This window comes from Agelaius phoeniceus, chromosome 27 (assembly GCF_051311805.1).
Source record: "Agelaius phoeniceus isolate bAgePho1 chromosome 27, bAgePho1.hap1, whole genome shotgun sequence".
In the NCBI taxonomy this organism is placed as follows: domain Eukaryota; kingdom Metazoa; phylum Chordata; class Aves; order Passeriformes; family Icteridae; genus Agelaius; species Agelaius phoeniceus.
Window position 1 is genome coordinate 2,385,153 of NC_135291.1, and position 20,411 is coordinate 2,405,563.

At 48.1% G+C, this 20,411-nt stretch overlaps 1 pseudogene; it reads right to left on the reverse strand.

The window, feature by feature from the left end:
• Positions 1-8,550: 8,550 nt before the first annotated feature.
• Positions 8,551-11,842, reverse strand: LOC143695871 (uncharacterized; annotated as a pseudogene).
• Positions 11,843-20,411: the final 8,569 nt, after the last annotated feature.

The following is a 20,411-nucleotide window of genomic DNA, read 5'->3' on the forward strand; positions in this document are numbered from 1 at the left end:
CTTAAAGGGTCCAATATAGTCTACCTGCCACGCGTCCCATAAGCCTTTACCCTTTCTGAAATGCAGAGGGTCATCTTCCAAAGGATGTCTCTCCAGTCTCCAGTCTGCGATTGCTCACAGGCTGATACGCATGTTTTACACCTTTCCTTGGTGACAGGCCAACGCTGGGCCAGAGCTTCCTTGTACAAATCTTTCACACCTGTGTGCTGTCTTTTTACATGCAGCTATTCTAATAGTTTGTGAGAACTCAGCACATCGCTCCCGATGTCCAGAGATGCCAGGAGAACCCTTGGGGGGGGTCTCGGAAATCCTGGAATGTTGCCAAGAGTGCTTGGTGGCTTGATTTTGATCCATCCACAGAAGTGACAGCAGTTTGAGGACATGAGAATCACTTTAGAGTGAAGGGTGTAAAAGGGACACATTTATAGGGTGAAATATAAACTTTAAGGTTTTTGGTACAGGGGGGTTATGGAGACAAGATGGGGGGATCAGGGCGTGTCTCGTCCTTCTTCTTTCTTCTTCTTGTCTTCCATCTCCTGTGGTGATGTTGGCACTTGGGGATTGGTTTATGGTGAAGGTGTACTTGCTAATATGGGTGAAAAGTATTGGAAAATAAAAGTAAATATCATGTACATAGATTTTAGTATAAAAAGACATGACTGCCCCGTGGGTGGTCATGAGTGCCCTTGGCTGCCTTGCAGATCAGACCTCTGTTGGGCAGACAGAAAATTTTGTAGATAAGAAACAATAAACAATCTGAAGATCGAAAAGCTGAAGAGTCCAGGCTCATCCTTTGAAGTGTGTGCCACCCAAGAACCACCCTACCCGTGTCCGGGCAGAGACAGACAGCTGGACCCGACATTTGGCGTCCCTGGGTGGGCACCCGGTGGGCGATCCGGGGGGCTACCCGGCGGCGACCGGCGATCCAGCAGCATCCGGCGGGCACTCGCTGAGCCACGGTGAGCTCTGGTGTGCACCTCTTGCACAGGGGCAGCCTTGAAGTGCCGAGTGGGCAGCTCCCGAGCTGGACTCATTCCCAGGAGAGCACTGATAACTCCTTGGGAAAGCAGCCAGAAAGCAGCCAGGAGAGTCTGAAGACGCAGCAGCCACTGAGAACATTGCACTCCACTTCGGCCGAAGAAAGTTCGTAGCAGAACAGCCCGGATTGGAATTGGAAAGGCGCCTCCGAATCCATCTCCTGTAATCTGCGGGCAGTGACCGGGAGCCTTTGGACTGCTCTGACGACAAATTCGGTAAGAAGGTCAAGAATTAAGAACATGGGCATACACTTTCCCAGGAACAAATAGAGATTCTGTCCGACCTACAGGGCGTGGCAGACACACACACTAAGGGGATCCCAAAGAAAAAACTTAGAGAGTTATTGTTGTGGGTGCAGTGTAATTACCCGTACTCAGAGACACATTTGTTATTTGAAGTAGGTTTTTGGCAAGAAGTTAATAGACACCTATATTTTTTAGCCACCAATGATGATAAGACAGCCTTGAAATTGCGGTCTTCAGCAAGAATTATGTTAGAGGCGACCTCGACTCAATTTAGGGGGTCAGCCAGGCAACAACTTGTTGGAGGCCCACAGGGGCAGAGGGAGGAGAGCAAGGTTTGAAACGGAGATTGGCTCTGATCCCGATTGGCCCGGGGGAAAAAGTGACCGAGAAAGGGGGAAGAGGAAAAAGTCATTGCCTTCAGTCCCACCATCCCGAAGACCCAAGGGAACCCCAAAGCGTCCTGAGACCCCGGAGAGTGCAGGGGCTTCAGGCTCCGACTGAGGCACAGATGATACCATTCCACTCCCTGATGAAATGAAGTTTTCTCCTAGCGATATCAAGGAGACAGGTCGCTCTTTAGGAGCATACCGCCCCGATTTGCAGGAGTCAGAGGGAGAGGAGGTGGCAAAAGTGGCGGAGTCGGGGAGGGGGGGTTCAAAGGGAACAAGAGGGAAGGGGGGATGCGCTCTCTCGCGGCAGGCGCGGCGGCGCGGTGGCGGCGGCTGGCGGGAGGGGCACGGAAGCGATGGGGGACACGGGTTCTGGTGTGGCTTTTGCGAGCGCAGTGTCGAGGGCGGCGGCAGTCTCGACTGGCGCGGTGCCAAAAGTGCGTGCGACGAGCAAGGCTCGCGGGGGAGCTGGGGAGGGCTCTCAAACCGACGCAGCAGCGTCAGACACGGGTAGAAAGGGCGGGGCGGCTGCAGGGCTCCAGCAGGCTACTGTGGGGGGACGCAGGGGACGTGTGGTGGTGACGTCAGACCCGGAAATCTGGACGCGGAGATCGGCTCGAAACGCGGCGCGAAAGGGGATCCCGGCAGGGGGAGGGCCGCGCGCTTCGGCGGGGGGTGTGGATACAGCGTCACAGGAGGAGGAGAGAGGGACAGGAACAGACAATAGGGAGGAGACTTCGGAGGTGGAGCGGGACGGAGACAGTGACGTCAGTACAGGGGAGGCAGGGAGCGTTCCCGAAGGCGCGCGTGCGCGGGAGGTGCGTGCGGAGCGAGGACGGGGGCAGGTCCGATCCCCTGTCACCTCTCGGGCAAAGAGGAGGGGCCACGCTCGGGGTTCGACATCCCAGGGCTCCACCCCCTCTCCGGTCCCAATGCCTTTAGCCTCAATCCCTATGGTTCAAACCTCTTCCACTCAAAAGAAACATTCAAGTATTCAACCCTCAATGCCAGCTCAGTCAACAGCCATGCAAACTCGGTCTCAAACATGATTGCAAGCGTTGCAGTCTGACAAGCAGGAACCGATCGAGTTTGTGTCGTCATCACGGTCGTCCAGGCAGGCGACAGCGCCACCTCGTGGAGGGATGACCACACTGCAGGACATGTCGGACCTGCTCGACAGCGCCACCACATCACCTGCTGGCCAAACTGCGACAATGCAACAATTTTTTCCAACGATCTATAAAAAGAAAACCACATTAAAGAAAACAAAAACAACAACAACAACAAAAGGATAATATTCCATCAACTTCAGGATCATATGAAGTTGAAGACAGCTCAGATGAAGCACAGCCTCAAGGAGAAGAAATGATACACATTACAGCAAGAGAGGGAATTCCAGCATGGATGCTTTCAGCAGCGGAAGCAGCAAGAAATCTTCTGCAGTCTTTTGATGCAGCAAAAAGAACGCGTTCAAGAGAACCTCAAGTTTCTTTTTCAGATTTAGGAGCAAGACCAAAAACCTCAAGTCAAAGAACATGGAGCGAAGGATCACCAAGAGCCTCCATGATTCCATTGTGCAGGCAATGGCCAATGGAGTTTCCAGAGGAGGAAGAAGAACGACCGATAGAACCAATAGACTGGAAGGAAATTAGAAATGAATTATCAAAAGGAAAGGGTCTGATCAGAGGATCAGGAGACATAATAATGCCAGTGACATATGATGCACAAGGTCAAAATCCAAGGTGGGAAAGGTTGGGTCATGAAGTGATCAAAGACTTATCAAAGGCCATTCAGAACAACGGTCTGAATTCACAATTCTTCAAACAGCTCCTGAAGGGGACATTCAATACGTGTGATTTCATGCCATTTGACATTCGATGTTTTGTGTCTATGATTCTTAAAGGGTCCTTTCAAACTAATCACTTGGGGCAAGGGTTTCGCTTGTGTTTCCACAGGGCGAGGTCTGAAGTGGGTGTCAGTGCGACACGTGAAGCCATTTCGGACAAGAGAGCAAGAGAGCACTGATCCCAGAAGCAGAGAAACGAGCACGCAGACGGAGGAAGAAACTCAAGTTGTGAACAATGACTCAGAAGAGGGACAAAAAGAATAAAAACTTTGGGGGTTTTTCCTTTGTGGCTTTGAGTGAGAGCATGACAATGATTTTTCATAAGGATGAAGTCATGAGCTTCATGATGCTCATGCTTTCATCTGTTGCTTTAAGCAATGGAGCAAATTTACCCATCAATCAACCAAAACAAAATGTTTGGGAAACTTTAGCCCAGGCAGCGAACTTAGAAAGTATCTGCCTGACACATTCGAAACCAGGGAAACCATTCACAGCATGCATGGTTGGGTTGCCAGTGGCCAAATGGCCAATTCCAGGACACTCTCCAATGGAGATTTCGCGGGTCATCAAAGATCCTGTGAATGAATGGTGTGCTTGGACACATCTTTTACCTGTGGCTTCTACCGAACCACAGGAATTGGAAATTTTCGGGTCCACAACAATGAGACTATGCATGAAATTCGAAATTTCGGATGTGTCAAGGACTAACAAAAGCGTTGATGTCACTCCAAATCGCAAGTTTTATAGAAACGCGTCAGCTTGGTGCAATCACACCGAGACGACAGCCAAAGGATCAATCCAGGTCCCAGTGCAATTGCCACGTGGGTTGTTTTTAATTTGTGGGGACAGAATTTGGCACGGCATTCCTGCAAATGCCAAGGGAGGTCCATGCAGCATTGGGAGGATTTCAATGTTATCACCAGATTTGAAAGTATTGAGAGAGCAAAAACATAAAGAGAAAAGGTCCTTGAAACATTACAGTGCAAACTGTGATGATGAAGTATACACCTGGGACAAGGCAAGGAGAATTGCGGCAGCAATTTTCTCACCTCAGACAGCGTCGGGGGTGGCCTTGACTCAACTGGACCACATGGGTTGTTGGCTGAGCAAGCATGCTCAATCAGTCTCTCTCGCTTTGAGTGATATGTTAAAAGACATAAGTAGTGTGAGAGGGGCAACTCTTCAAAATAGAGCAGCAATCGATTATCTATTGCTTGCTCATGGACATGGATGTGAAGAGTTTGAGGGAATGTGCTGCATGAATCTCTTGGATCATTCAAGATCAATTCATGAAAGTATTCAAAGAATGAAAGACAGTATAAAGAAACTCGGCGAAATCACTGGGTCATGGATTGATGATGTGGCGGGATTTTTTGATCTTTCTCCCTTATGGAGAGGGTTTTTAAAAATGGGATTTTATATTCTAATAATACTCTTAGTCCTCATGCTCATCGTCGCATGCATCTTTTTATGTGTGCGACGTGTCATGAGTCGAGTTGCCAAAGAAATCTTCTTGGTGCAAAGAGAAGGGGGAGATGTGGGAACTCAGCACATCGCTCCCAATGTCCAGAGATGCCAGGAGAACCCTTGGGGGTCTCGGAAATCCTGGAATGTTGCCAAGAGTGCTTGGTGGCTTGATTTTGATCCATCCACAGAAGTGACAGCAGTTTGAGGACATGAGAATCACTTTAGAGTGAAGGGTGTAAAAGGGACACATTTATAGGGTGAAATATAAACTTTAAGGTTTTTGGTACAGGGGGGTTATGGAGACAAGATGGAGGGATCAGGGCGTGTCTCGTCCTTCTTCTTTCTTCTTCTTGTCTTCCATCTCCTGTGGTGATGTTGGCACTTGGGGATTGGTTTATGGTGAAGGTGTACTTGCCAATATGGGTGAAAAGTATTGGAAAATAAAAGTAAATATCATGTACGTAGATTTTAGTATAAAAAGACATGACCGCCCCGTGGGTGGTCACGAGTGCCCTTGGCTGCCTTGCAGATCAGACCTCTGTTGGGCAGACAGAAAATTTTGTAGATAAGAAACAATAAACAATCTGAAGATCGAAAAGCTGAAGAGTCCAGACTCGTCCTTTGAAGTGCGTGCCACCCAAGAACCACCCTACCCATGTCGGGGCAGAGACAGAGAGCCGGACCCGACAATAGTTGATCCCAGTCCTCTGTAATTTGTTCCTTTTCAGGGGACTTAGTCTTGCTAAATCATCAGCTTTATTGTTCCACTCTCCTGCTGGATTTCCATCTGTCTGGTGAAAGGCTGCCCACCCCAACAAAGTTCCCTTGGCTTGTGATGTTTAAAATTTCTTGCCACTTTTCCTTTTGCCATACTGGAATTCTGTTAACTTCCCAATCATTTTGCTGCCAAAAAGGAAGCCACTCAGTACATCCTTTATACACAGCATAGGAGTCCGTGTAGATGCAGACAGGAGAGGTATTCTGTACCTCATGTTGGAAAGCACTCCAAACAGCTCTCAGCTCCCCAACCTGAGCACTGCCTTCTCCCTCGGTAATGATTCGTTCACCAGAGGAAATGTGGAGGGCTGCTGCCCTGTATCTCCACACCTTCCCCTCCTGTTTAGCAGAGGCATCAGGGAACCAAGAATTTGCTGATCATTTGGTGGAGAAAGGAGGGGATGTTTTAATTACAGAGGCAGGTTTGTCATGGCTGCTGCCCAAATTCTCAGTTTCTTGTAGCGCTAAATTTTTTACAGCTCCTTCTGTTATTGAGAAAATGTTACAGTAATGTTCAATCTGAGCATACCAGTTTGCAGCTGAGGCCCTTTGGGCCACCCTGTCGGCGGGGGTGGGGTGGGGGGCCCCAGTAGTGACTGTCTTAATAACTTTGAAAGGGCCTCTCAAGACAACTGGTTGTTGTTGTGCAATTTTTCCCACTTCTATGAGAGCTAAGCTAACCACAAACAATCCTTTTTCCCAGGTAGTGTATCTTTTCTCAGCATCTTTGAAACCACAGGAATAGAAACCAACAGGCCTCCTCGGTGTTGCCACCACTTGGGGCGTGGCGTCCCGGGTCAAGGACGGCTCGGTGGCAGCACCTTTGCCACACAGACCATGTACACGCACTCACCAATGTGGTGGATGGTGAAATGGTAACTATTTCTAACTGGTTTTTAATAAACAATGCTAACTTCTTTGAAATATAAGGTCCAAGATCAATAATAGGGCCTAATAAGGTAGAACCAAGGGCAATCAGTCATAAGGGCTGACTGAACCATGACTTAGGATATCATTGCAGGACTTCCTCAGTTTTTTGGCTAATAATTGTTAACACAGTTGACGATTTGAAATCACACATTTACCACAGCACTGAACTATCCGCCCAGAGTCTGCGACAGCTGACCTTAAAAGAAGAGTGATGTTGAAAACTCATGTCCGGATTCACGTTTCTCCAAAACTCCCTTTGAACCTTTTGACGCAGAAAAACTCTGGGCTGATTGGCGATCATTCCATTCAAGTAGAGCCAGAACCTGGCCAGAGTTGGAACTCTACTTGATGGATACCACTTAAAACAAGACTTTCAAAAACATTTATGTGAACCATGACTGATAACATTTTTGTTGAGCTTTTTTCCCCCAGTCCTTCTCTGCGCCGGCCTCTCCTTTAGTTTGGTCACTGAGTTTTTCACGACCCCGGTATGGTCTGCCATTGGGCTGCTTGATGATTCGTCACAGCCTTTAGGAAGCGGGGTATACGGGCCATGGGGGCGTCTGAGGATTCAGTCCTGCAAAACAAGCTTTACAAATTTCATTAGTTTTTGCCCTGAAGGTCCAGTTTTATCGACTTAAGCGGGCACCATTTAATTTTACTGTTTTTCTTGACGGCTGTGTACCCTCGCCCTGTGAGTACCAGCCTCCAACCCGTTTCCCATTCTCCTAACTAATTTTTAATCATGACTTGTGGGCCTTCCTCTAGTGCCCGGGTGGCCCAGTGCCTCTGGGCAGGACTTTTTGTTTTGTCTCCCCTGGGGAACTGATTTAAAGCCAGCAGGGCGGTTGCTAGGATGCACGCTTGATCTTTTGGCCGGATGGAATTGGTAAAACCCTCTGTCAGGCTTTGACCTCGCCCCTTTGTCTTAGCATTGGGCCGCTCCCTCCCTCTAGGCTTGCCCCGCCTCCTGCTCGGGGAGGCCAGTGCCTTGTAATGAGATTTCCACCCCATGCTTCAAGCGGCGTCAGCTCCCCCTCCGTGTCTTTTCCTTCCTTTTTGCCTGCGCGTGTCTGCGCTGTCCTGCAGACCTTCTCCGTCTCTGCCGATCACGCCCGTGTCCGCATCCCCCCCTTCTGGCGCCCACCACCCCGTGGCGCGTAAGGCGGAGGCCCCGCCCAGGCTCCCTCGGACTCTGAGTCAATGGCAGCGCCCCGCGCCTCCGAGTTAATGGCAGCGCCCCATGTCTCTAAGTTAACAGCTGCACTTTGCGCTTCCTCTAGCAGCCCGTCCCAAATGACCACTTTTTCCCCTCAGCCAGCGTGCCTGAGCTTGGGAGCTGTGAAGAGCGTCCCCGCGGCTGTAAATCCCCACACTCGGCAGACTCACGATCACCCGCAGTCTGTGCGGCCGCCCCCACACCCTGCCGGGGCCCTGCCTGCAAACAGTCCTGTGTGGTTTTCCACATTTCCTGCTCCTGCTGAACTTTTTGCAGAGCCTGCGTGACTCTGCCCCATAATTTAAGATTTCGCCCCGAGCCTGAGGACAAAGCCTCCTCTGCTAGGGCCCCGGTACAACTATCCCACACTTCGAGGTGGAAAATATCCACCAGCTGCCCAATAACCCCAATCCGCAGGAGCCTCGACACTATGAGGATAAAATCTCCTGGCTCGCAGTCTACGCCCCACTGCCTATGAATTTTAAAAATGACCTTTGGGAGGTACTCCATTTTCTCCTTCGCCGGTCCTCGGCGCCAGACTTCCTCCTTTGCCGGTCCTAAGCGCGAGACTTTCCCCTCTCGCCGGTCCTCTGGGAGCGTCCTCTCTGCCGGGGACAGTCCTGCCGCTCCGGCTGCCGTTCACTCGCCCAGGCGGTTCCCACTTCCCAGATTGTCCCGGGTTTTGGCACCACTTGTTGCCGACACTTGGGGCGTGGGGTCCTGGGTCAAGAACGGCTCGGTGGCAGCACCTTTGCCACACGGACCAAGTACACGCACACACCAATGTGGTGGACGGTAAAATGGCCTTGATTAACAGTTGAACCAGGTCATTTATAACAGGGGTTAACGGTAAAAGGTAACAGTAAAAGGGGAGGGGTTCTGCCTGATCGTAACATCGCAATATCTTAACCTCCCACACATCGGACCCTCAGGACCCTGCTGCCAAATGTGTACTGACAGCCCTGAGGAGCCAAATCCCCATTCCAGATGAAAGGGATCTGTGGGATGGACAGGGTCCAGTGCTTGGTGAGCTGTTGCTTCAAAAAACAGCAATTGCAATGCTTCCTCCTGAGAAGGAGTCCAATCCCATTTCACCCCGTTTGCTCAGCAAGTCATGAAGGGGCCTAGCAATTATTGAAAGATCTGGAATGTGTTTTCTCCAGAACACGAATAATCCTAGAGCTTGCAGGAGATCTTTCCTGGATTCAGGCATTTTGATCTGATCTAAAGAGGTTAGGATATCAGGTGGAATACATGTCATACCTCCTTTCCAGCAAATTCCCAAAAACTTCACTTCCTGAGAAGACTTCTGAATTTTCTCTGGGGGCATCTGCAAATCAAGACTTTCTAAGTGAGAGATTATTTTCTGCTGATGTTTCCCTACTACCTCTATTTCACACACACACACACCCCCCCCCCCCAGCCCAGAATGTCATCAATGTATTGATAAACAGCTATGTTGTCAGGTTTGGGTATTTTTTCTAATTCCTGGGCTAAAGTAGGGTGGGCCAAAGTGGGGGAGTGTTTGTAGCCTTGGGGAAGCCTAGTGAAAGTGTATTGCTGTCCTTTCCGTGTGAAGGAAAAACGGTCCATATCTTCTGGCTGTATGGGTATCATAAAAAACATGTCTTTGACATCTATAGTTGCCATGATTGAGTGAGCTTTTTCTTGAATTGATGTCATTAATTCAGCCAAATTTGGGACCGCTGCTGTAAGAGGGTCTGTGTTGGCATTAAGCCTGCAGAAGTCTACTGTCAGCCTCCACTTCTCATTGGGTTTCCAAACTGGCCACACTGGCAAGTTGAAAAGAGAATGGGTATTGACTATTACTCCTTGGTCTCACAAGTCCTGTATAACCAGTTGATGCCCTCTTTGGCACCAGAAGGTAGAGGGTATTTTTTTACATGAGTAATTTTGCTAGACAGTGAGGAGGATGCAGCTTGGAGCAGTCTAATGTTAAGACATGGCACGCCAAATGACCACAGGAATCCCTCAGAATCTTCCCACTGCCTCCCAGCAATAACATCCATCCCTAATAAATTGTTTGGAATATCCCCAATTTTGACAACTAATTGATTCTCCTCTCCATGGAGCATGAGTTTTACTAAGGCCACATTCATAGATTCTGTAGTTCCTAGGGTATTTAAAGCACAACATTGTTTCTTTGTTGGAACAATTCTACACTTCTGGGCATCCTTTTTGTTAGTGCAGAGATTTGTGCCCCAGTGTCAATCAGAAAGGTTACAAGTGCCTGTTTGAGGCCTGTGATAGCTGTGATCAATATATCTCCTGATTTATGTTTAGTGAGCATTCTCAGATACATCCATGCTCCAGCCCTTTGCTCACCTATAAGGGATGGAGAGCCTAGTTTCTCTGGTTCTGTGTTTGCTTTGGCTCACATCCTAAATTCTGAGGGAGAGGCTGGGAGAGGGTTTCTTTTGGCTCACTGGCTGGATTCTGAGAAGGGAGGGGTGCACTGGGTTGAACTGATAAATTCGGTTTCTGATAGTGCCAATTAGTTATTATTTTCTGTAATTTATCAAGGGGCAAACCATCCATCACCTCTCTGGGGACCCCCCTTTTAACTTCCAACAACCACCAACGTTGGCAGTTAGAGATCTGTTTTCCCTTCCCTAAATTTTCACCGTGAGGAGCCGTGATAAACCAAACAGTGTTTGTTTTTTCTGATTTCTCCTCCAGGGTTTTTACAGGTCCATATCATCTACTGTAATTAATCAAATCTACTGCAACCTCGCTCCATGTCCAAACTTTACGGCTACTGGCAGGTGAATCAGATTGAGAAGCTGGGGGCTGTGAGGGGATGGAGTATGGAGTGAAACCAGGATCAGTAGATCCAGTTTGGTCAGTGGGGTTACCAAGGAATCTATCTAGTCTCTCTATGGGACCCAAGGCCATTATGGTTTTCTGTAAAGTAATTGCTGTAGGTTTAGGAAGCCCTCAAATTAAAGGAGTCATAATTTCAGGCTTTACAGGTAATTGCATTGGTGACAGAAAACCAGGAATCAACCTTTTTCATGAATCATTTGCAGGCAGGTGGCTTTGTGGGCGCCTTCCAAAAGCTGGTCGGGGGCACTGACTATAGCTAAAGGGTCTCCCCTTTCCAAAGGATTAATTCCCCCGGCCCAGAAAGGCACACATTGTGTCAGGGACCACATGTCATGCTTATCTCCTGTTGTTAGGAAAACTCCATGTCCCCAGTACCCACTGGCCTCCTGTTCAGTTAATTTAATTTGATCTCCACCAGTGAGGGACACTTGGAAGACATATTCTATCTCCGATTCTTGTGGAAGGCACCCAAATTCTTTCTTCAGCTTAGTCAATTTGGTAGTGCTGAATGGTATTTGTTTAGTTGTGATATGTGGTTCAAAATCTTCATTATTAATATAATTATATTCTGTTTTAACCAAGGGTCTCAAATGAGGGCAGCAGTTTTCTCCACAGTTTTTTTACTGCCTCTAGTTCCTTATGGGGATAAATCTGTTTAATGTGAGGAGTTTCTTTTCCTCTGCCTGTGTTGAGGAATCAGCATTCAGTGAATTCTTAACATGTTCCTCTCTAAGGGCAGCTTGTAACAGATGGATCTCATTCCTTTCTTCATTTAATTTTTTTTCCAAATTTCAACTAGGTTTTGAAGGGAGTCCATTATAGCTTTTTCCTCACTTCTTCACTTTAAGAGAGTTTTTATAGCTGCTGTGAGACAAGCTCCCACAACTGAGCAGAGAATAGTTTTATTTTTGCCCAGTTTAAATTTTATTTCATGTTGTAAGGAACATACTCCATCAATAACATTTTCTAAATTAAATCAGTTACTTTGTGCCCATTCTTTTCCTCCGGGAGAAGGTTTGGCATTGTGTTTGGCTAGTAGAGCATAAAATTCAGCTTCAACTTTTGCGCTGAGGTTTTCCGTCATTTTGTGAAGGGACCAAAACCATGACAGGGAGGTGTAGACTTAAGGTACACAACCACACAGCCTCTGCTGTGTTTCCCTTGCTTCCCTGGGTGGGTGAAGAGACTAAATGTGCCTGGGAGGTTCTACTCAGTTACTTCAAGTAGTCCCTTCACTTCCCAGACAGTCCAGATTCACACATACACAAAAACAGTTTCCCTTTTTGCACTAAGAGATCTTTTGTGAAATTCTGAAGGCAGAGCCCTCAATTGAGTATGGGGGTGCTTTTCACCTAGGCGTGTGCAGTTTGTCGGAAATTTGAGTCACTCCCTTTCCTTTTTAGACAACCGCTCACCCCTTTCAGGGTATCAGGCTCGGTGCGGCTGGAGAGAAACATCCTTCCCCTGTTACAGACTACACACAACCCTGCAAACCCCTCTGTCTGTCAGAATCCTGTTCATGATGGCAATTTAATGTCACGATCCGCTCGTACAAGTGGGGTTGTGATGGTTCATTAACTGATCTCAGAGTGAAAAAACAACAGAGAGGGGATTTCAGTCTTGATCAAAACAAATGCACCTTTTATTGAGTGCCCACGCAGAAGCAATAGAAGGATTAGAAAGGAGATAAAGGATAGAGGGAGAGAGAAGAAGACAGGGGTGGGAATAGCTACCAACGGAGAGACAAAATCCTCATGGTCCAGCCAATAGATCCATCTTGTCACGTGGGGGAGAATCTCAAATTCTTTGCATAACTCAGGGGTTTTTTATAGTCATCCACCAAGGGGAGAACAGATAAAAGACAATGGAGAATAAGTCTATTGAAAATGAGTAAGACAGTCCATGTTCCAAAACAGGACAAATCAATCTCAGCGGTGAGCGAGACCCATTGTTTTCAGGATTGGTGTCTATGAGAAACCAGTCTTGGTGCAGCAAACACACCTGCAGGCAACACTTGGCAAACATCCCACTTCAGTCAGGCCCGCGCCCCTGTGTTAGAATTTTAAGGGACTCAGTCTCAGTCCGTGGGAGGGGGCTTCCCTTACAGTGCTTGTGAGGCATATGAGGGATCTTCTATGGGGGGATCACCAGAGTTACCCCAGAAAGTTCATCTGGCCAAGAGGTGGGGAAATTCATGGGCCATTGTGATGAGCAGGGATCGTGAAGCAGGTGTAAGTGTACAGAACAAGCCGCTCCCTGTCAGCCCCTGCTCAAAGCAGTTGTAACGTGGGGGCACAGCAAGCACAGCTGCAAACAATCACTTGGCGAGCATCCACCCCAACCAGGCCAGAACTCCAGCCAGGGTCTTCAGGGTCTTCCTCTCTGTCCTTGTGACGGTCGTGAGGCAAATGAGGGAAACTTCAGACCATCTCTTACAGCAGTTTACTTTATCTCTTCCTCAACAATCCCCCCTCTGGGAGATATCTTCTGTTATTGGGCCCTTGAGTGTCACTGCATGACTGATGAAAAATTCATCATCCCATTGTGAGATGCTCCGGCCAGAGGGAGGAGCCAAGCATTCCTACCTGGATATAATTTGACATTTGGAAGAAGAGAGACAGCCTTTTCCCACTGGATTCCCAGAGGAGCAGCTTTCTTTTCCACTGCATTCCCAGAGGAAGTCCAGGCCCATCTACGCCACCACTGGACCTTCAGAGGAAAACTCCACCCTTCTACAGGATCACTGCTTCAACAGAACCCCACCTGTCACTGCAGGAGCACTGCAGCCACCATTTAATAGGACTGCTACCACCACTGTGACCCACAGGGTGTCAGGTCATATTCTGACTCTGCCAGTGGGGTTTTTTGTTTGTACTATTGCATTTGTATTTTTAGTTTTCCTCGTAAATAACTGTTATTCTTATTCCCATATCTTTGCTCGAGAGCTTTTTAATTTCAAAATTATAATAATTCAGAGGGAGGGGGTTTACATTTTCCATTTCACAGGAAGCTCCTGCCTTCCTTAGCAGACACCTGTCTTCAAACCAAGACAGAATGCCATCCATATAATGTAGGATAATGGCATCTGGGAGAGTCCTTTGGATGGGAGATAGGACAAGGGCCATGTACCACTGGCATATATAGGGGAGTTTTTCTCACTTTGGGGGAGGACTCACCGGTGGTACCGCTTCAGAGGTGCCTGTCTGTTCAGGGAGGGGATGGAAAAGGTGAATCTGGGAGCATCTTGAGGATGGAGGGGGATGTTGAAAAAGCAGTCTTTGATATCAACGACCACCAGTCTCGAGTCACAAGGAAGCAAGGACGGAGAAGGAAGGCTGCAAGGGACCCATGTCCTCAATGACCTTGTTAATTTTACAAAGGTCATGGAGGAGCATCCACCTGTCCTTGCCAGGTGTTTTGAGAACAAAGACAGGGGAGTTCCAAAGGCTGTTGGAAGGTACAATGTGGCCCTTGGAGAGCTGCTCCTCCACTAGAAGCTCGAGGGTATGTAATTTCTCTGTTGAGAGGGGCCACTGATCCACCCACGGTGGGGTGTCAGTCTTCCAGGTGATTGTGGGGTGGTGCACTCTGCAGTGGCCCCAAATAGAAATCCCGGGACAGAGGTGGAATATCAAGTCAAGCTCCCCACTGGGACAACAGGTCCCTGGCCCACAGGGTGGTGAGTGCCCTGACTACAAATGGCCTGATGGTGGCAGTTTGGCCCTCCAGTCCCTCTGTTGTGATAATACGCTCGCTCCTCATGGAGATGGCGGCTCCTCCAATCACTGAGGTGACTCCAGTGACAGGAGTCAGCTCCGGGTTCAGGGGCCATTGAGGTTGTGTAATGATAGTAACGTTGGCCCCTGTGTCCACCATCCCTTGTAGGTGGATGTCATTACCTTTATTCAACTGACTGCACTTTATAAGGGGCTTGTCTTGGCCCATGATTTCAACCCAGAATGCCATTGGGTGCTCTGGGATATTGTCTATGCTTAATGGCAATAAAAAGGCTTGGGCGATCACAGTCTCTCTGTGCAGGAAGTGTGGTGGTTTTGTGCAGCAGAAAGTGACTGTGATTTCGTCAGTTGGCCCAACAGTTTGTACTTCCACTATAATATGTATTTCATTTGGTCCATGAATACAATTACCTATTACCAGCACATCCCTCAGGCCCTCTAGGGGTCCATATTTTCTGGTGGGAATACGATAGAAAGCAGAGTCATCAAATTGTATAGACAAAGCACTCACCAGTTGGTGTCACGTCCTGACCTGAACTTGCTGGAAAGCCTTGGTCACTCTGGTCTGTTGTTCGGAGTATGAAGAGCTCCGCGGGAATTTCCCACGTATTGGACCTCCAGAATAGTGGGGAGGGTACAGTGAAACAGCTTTCATTTGCTGTCTTCACACGGGGCCACCTTGCAGTCTGTTGGAAGTTTTTTGGCTGATAATGCTGCTGGTGGTGGTGAGGTTACTGGTGATAACAAAACTGAGAACAGTTGTTAGAATGTCTGTTGCAATCCATACAGTGTGATGAATGGCACCTCTTTGGTGGCTGCTGGTCTTTAGGCATTTTGTATTCTGGACAGTCCTTCAAAAAAAGGCCCAGTTCCCCACAATTAAAACATTTTGCAGTGTCTTGGGATGTTAAAAAGGCCCTCTCCCTTAGAGATTGCCCTTGCCACGGTGTGTTCAGTGGAAGATAATTTGGTGCAGGACTTGTCCATCTGGTTGATTGTAGGTTCTGGGTCTTAATATTGTTTTGCACTCATTGTTTGCCTTTGCCAAGGCCATTTTATTTAGCACTTCCTTCTTGGCCTCTGGGCTTTCTATTTGTCACTCAAGTGCAACTTTAAGTCTGTCTACAAATTTCATGAAAATTTCACTTGCCCTTGTTTAATGTTAGTGAAGCTCTGTGTATGTAGGGTGTCGTCGAGAGTGAGGAGCAGGGATGTCTTTGCAGCAGTGGTGATGTCACCAAGTGCAGCTTCTTGTAAGTCCTTTGCTTGGTCTTGTGGCTTCTGGAAGTCACCTTCTCCTGCCATTTATTCAAGGGTTAAATTTGGTTTGTTGGCATCTTTTGAATATGTGTCCGCCAGTGATTTGAGATGCCTTTTTTACTGCCTCTCCCACAGCATGTACTCGACCGGGGTGTGAGACTCTGTCCAAAGTTTCTCTCATCTGCCTCACGATCGTCATTGGGGACCACTGAAGAAAAGACCCTTGTCTGAAGTTTCTGGCCCTGTTGGAGAAAGTTACGTGCCAACGGCTCCGAGACCTGAGCACAGTGCTAAGCTATTGTTCACAGGTGTTGTTTGCTGTATGCTACACTGAGCCCAATGAAAGAAGAAGTGGGCATCTTGCCTTTTTGCAGCAATAGCCTTGGAAGCTGTCCCACCTCTCAGCCTGGCTGGACTTCTTCTGAGTCTTGGGTGGTCCCCCACAGAAGACCCTCACCTGTTTTACAACCACCGTGAGAGACAGACTGAGATGTAAGGAGCCTCTCCATCAAGGAGTGAGACATGAAACCCCCATGTGAAAAGGCCCCTCTGCTCCTTCCAAGGACTGGGACTGAAACCCCCAGCCCGGGGCAGGTGTGTGGGGGAGGCAAGCTGACCAAAGCAAGATGTTTGCCTGCAGGTTGTGACTGCTGGACCAAGAACACAATGACTCTCGTTTGCTGCTGAGAACATGGACTACCTGTTACATCTATTCTTTATTGTATCTGTTTTCCCCCCTCCCTCACAATTTTCAATAGAGTTATCTTAATAAAAACCTCTGAGTTAGCGAGAGATTTCAAGATCTCCCCAGACGTGACCTGGTGAACTCCATCGGCTGGACATCAAAGGACTTGGCTGTTCTATGTTTGGTAGCTATATACCTTCCTTTCTCTTCCTCCCTCTTTTCCTTATTTTTCCTTTTTTTCCCCAATTCCTCCCCAATGCATTTGGTTATTCAATAAAGATGCATTTGTTTTGATTATCACTGCAAACCCCCCTGTGCCGTGTCGGTTTTTTGCACCCTGAGATCAAATCCACGAACAATCACAAAACCTGTTCGTAAGGAATGGATTGTGACACGGGGAGAGTAGGCAATTCATGATATTTTTATTTTCATGCACGACCAAGACACGGTCAGAGAAGGTGGCTTCCAGAAATTTTTTTAAGAAATGCAACCCCCAACCATATTCCTTAGCCACTTTGCAGAGCTCCTTCAATTCCCTATAGGGGATCGGCTCCCAGGAATTGATTGCAGTCACTCTTCTGCTGTGTTTACATATAATTGGCAAGCCCACAATCTTTTTGGTGAGCTCTGAGCCCTCCCAGTGGCTTCCCTCTGCAGCTTGGCCCAGTGATCCTCAGACTCAGGACTGGAATCCGGGTCTGCAGAATCCCTATTTTCATCCTCCGAGGAGGATGGAGGGCACTTGATGACTGCATGGGGCCTCTTGGGGCAGCCAGAATCTGCCTGTTTGTGGGCAGCTGTGGAAGCCAATATGGGCTCCTTCTGGTCGCTGTCATCACCACTTCTGGCTCCAGTGTTGTGGGAATGGGAATGGGAGGGACCATCAGGAGAGGAGTCAAGAGAGGAAGGGGTAGGGTTGGTGTGCACAATGGGGAGGGGATTCCCGATAGAGAGGGGAAGTCCCAAAATGGACACACTTCCTGACACAGAAGGGAGGGGCAGGGCGCCATTACAGGAATAGAGAAAGTGGGAGGAGGGTCAGAGGTGTCGTTTTTGGCAGAACAGGGAGGTGACAAAATGGCCATCGCCTTTGTGGGGTCAGCACCATTTTGTGGAGAAAGGGCAGAAAAACTTGGAGAGGGAGAAGACAAGATGGCGGGGCTGGCCACATTCCTGGCACCATCTGGGAGAACAGCTGGGGGTGGTAGAACTGGGTACATGGGCATTGGTAAGAGGGTTAGGAGAGAGCCCAAGGCAGCATGGCCAGTGCTGCCCTGGAGAGGGGACAGAGGACACTGGGAGATGTCAGGGTGATGGTAGCAACCCTGTGCCTGCTGGCAGGATCCATCTCCCGATCCTCCCTGAGGCAGGGAAGAGAGTTTAGGGATGTGAGGGGAGGAACAGGGAGAAGGGGTGTTAAACTGGGGTCCCGAATGTTTCCCAACGTATTCTACAGACTTATCAATAAGGCCAAAGGATAAAATTTCCCCACTGAAAGATCCCCTTTAACTCAAAGAACATAGAACCTTTATCCTATATGGTCCCAGAACTCATTAGAATGAATTCCCTCATAACATCGGGAAAATACTTGAACAATCAATGAATAAAAGATTTTAAATCTCCCTTTGAAAAATGAAAATTTTCTCCAACAAGGATTCCTCTAACTTGGGTATAAACTTCCCTGTGTGGGTGGATCAGTTTGGCTCCCATCCCCACACTTCCTCCCAACATCCAAGAGGAAAAGAAGGCAAAGGAAAGACAAAAAAGGATGACCCCCAAATATAGTACTCACATGACAGTGGGTCAACAAAACCTCTCCAGGTTGTCTGTCAGCTTCAACCAATCTTCTCGCCTCAAGAAGGTTGCCGGTCGCCTGTGCAATTCCCCCAATAAAACTTAGGAGTCTCCTCTGGGAATTGGCTGCTCCGAACATGGCTTAACTTCAGTAGCAAAAAAGCTACTGAAGACGCCCCTAGGAATGCTCCGAACAGGTCCCTGTTCAGGCTGCCAGCTGTCACAAGCCACAAACCCATTGGTGGTGGAGAGAGAGGCAGCGGAGCCGTGACCTTCCAGAAGTGTCTCCAGTAATGAAGCCGCTCGGTGGCACAGGCACACACACACACACACAAACACACAATCACTGCAGCACACACTTCTCTTGTAGAATCAACAATGACAAAGAAACGGGAAGGGTCTTTGTACGGATGCCAGAGAAGGAGGTTTATTCCAGCCACGCACAAAGGGGTTCAGGGACAAAGACAAAAAGAACAGTGGAAGGTCTGGGTTTAAATACAGGGGACATGGGGGGGCGGAACAAAGCATCAGGGCCAATGGGCTGAGGGCTCAGGGCAGTAAAGAGGGGAGATGAGGGGTGGCAACCAATAGGGTAAAGAGGGTGGGACACTGAGGCAATATGGGGCCAATGGATAAGCAGGGAAGGGAGAACATTCAAGGACATAAATATAAGGAAAAAGGGAGGGAGAGGCCAACAGTCCAACCAGGGAAGTAGAACTGGGTACATTTGCATATACAACAAAGCATCCTGGAAGAGGGTCTGCTCAATTGCCCTGAACAGGGGAGATTTCTCCAACTTGGGGTCTGTCTGTCTGTCCAAAGGTCTATAATGGCCTTTGTTCTGTAGGCCCACTGGCCTCTACAGACACTCAGTAGAAAAAGGGGTTAGAAGCTTTGCTTGTGAAATTTGTGAGACATGCAAACCAGAATATTGCAGCCCTCATGACTGACCACCTGGCCAGAGAAGGAAGCCACTCAGACCCTGTTGGGCAAACCCACATTTCTAGTGAGGCCCTTGAGGGTATTACTGAAGCTGCGCATAGCACATTTTTAAAGGTTCCTGATGCTGTGAGCCCCCCAAAAAGTATTTACTTATGTAAAGCAGGGACTGGCAGAGCCTTATATGCAATTCAATGGCTGCTTGAAACAAGCTCTTAAAAGACAAATTGAGAATGACATTGCCAGAGAGGTGTTGCTTTCAAAATTAGCTGCTGAAAATGCTAATGAGAATTGTAAAAAACTTCTGAAGTCCTTGTCTAAGGAGGAGCCCACCCTGCTGTAAATGATAGAGGCATGTAACCACCTGTGTGCCTTCAGCATAGGGCAACCGTTACTAATGAACCTTACTGTGGGGGCTGGTATAGCAAATGCCTTTGTGTGGAAGGGGCCAACAGCGGGCCTGTTAGCTAAAGGAGTGAGAAGAAAGGTAAGAAGCAAGAAGTTGATAAGGATTCTCTCCAAGGCTGTAACTAAGGAGACCAAGAGAAGTGAGGAATTGAAGAAAGATAAGAAGAGAACTTTGCAGCTGGATGAAGTATTTTTAGAAAGTCAGTTGAAGTCACTGTAACTTATTACCAATGATGTTATGTTGATTTATGGTGGCCAATAGTTAGGGTAGAAGAAGTATAAACAATTAGAAAGTGTATAAAAGGTCAGCCATGTTCGATAATAAAGAGTTGCCATCTGAGACTGCTTGTGGTCTCTGCCTTGTGTCATGACTGCCTTGAAAGCGACATCTGGTAACCCCAACGTGATTCAACACCCTTAAGAACATACTTGATCTGGACCCATACGGGCTCCTAGAGACTGGCAGCCATGACTCACTGGGACGTAGTGGGGGAGGCGGCGTTGGTGCAGCTGAGAATGGCGGGTGGAAGCCACAGGGAAGCCCAGACCTGATTTTCTCCTATCAAGACACCTGGAAGTAGGTGAGCCACCAACTAGTAATAATGGGAAATAATTTATCTAATGAAGAAGAGACTGTTTTGGCTACATGGAAAGTTTTGTTAAGAAATAAGGGAATTAATACTTCAGACTATGCCCTTCGTAGTATATTGCTGTGGGCTAAATCACAGGATTTTGGCACTGATCCTGACACAGCATTTAGTGTGAAAGCATGGGAAAAAGTCGGGGACAGACTGTGGGAAGTCATCTGAGTGGGAGATAAAACTGTTGTT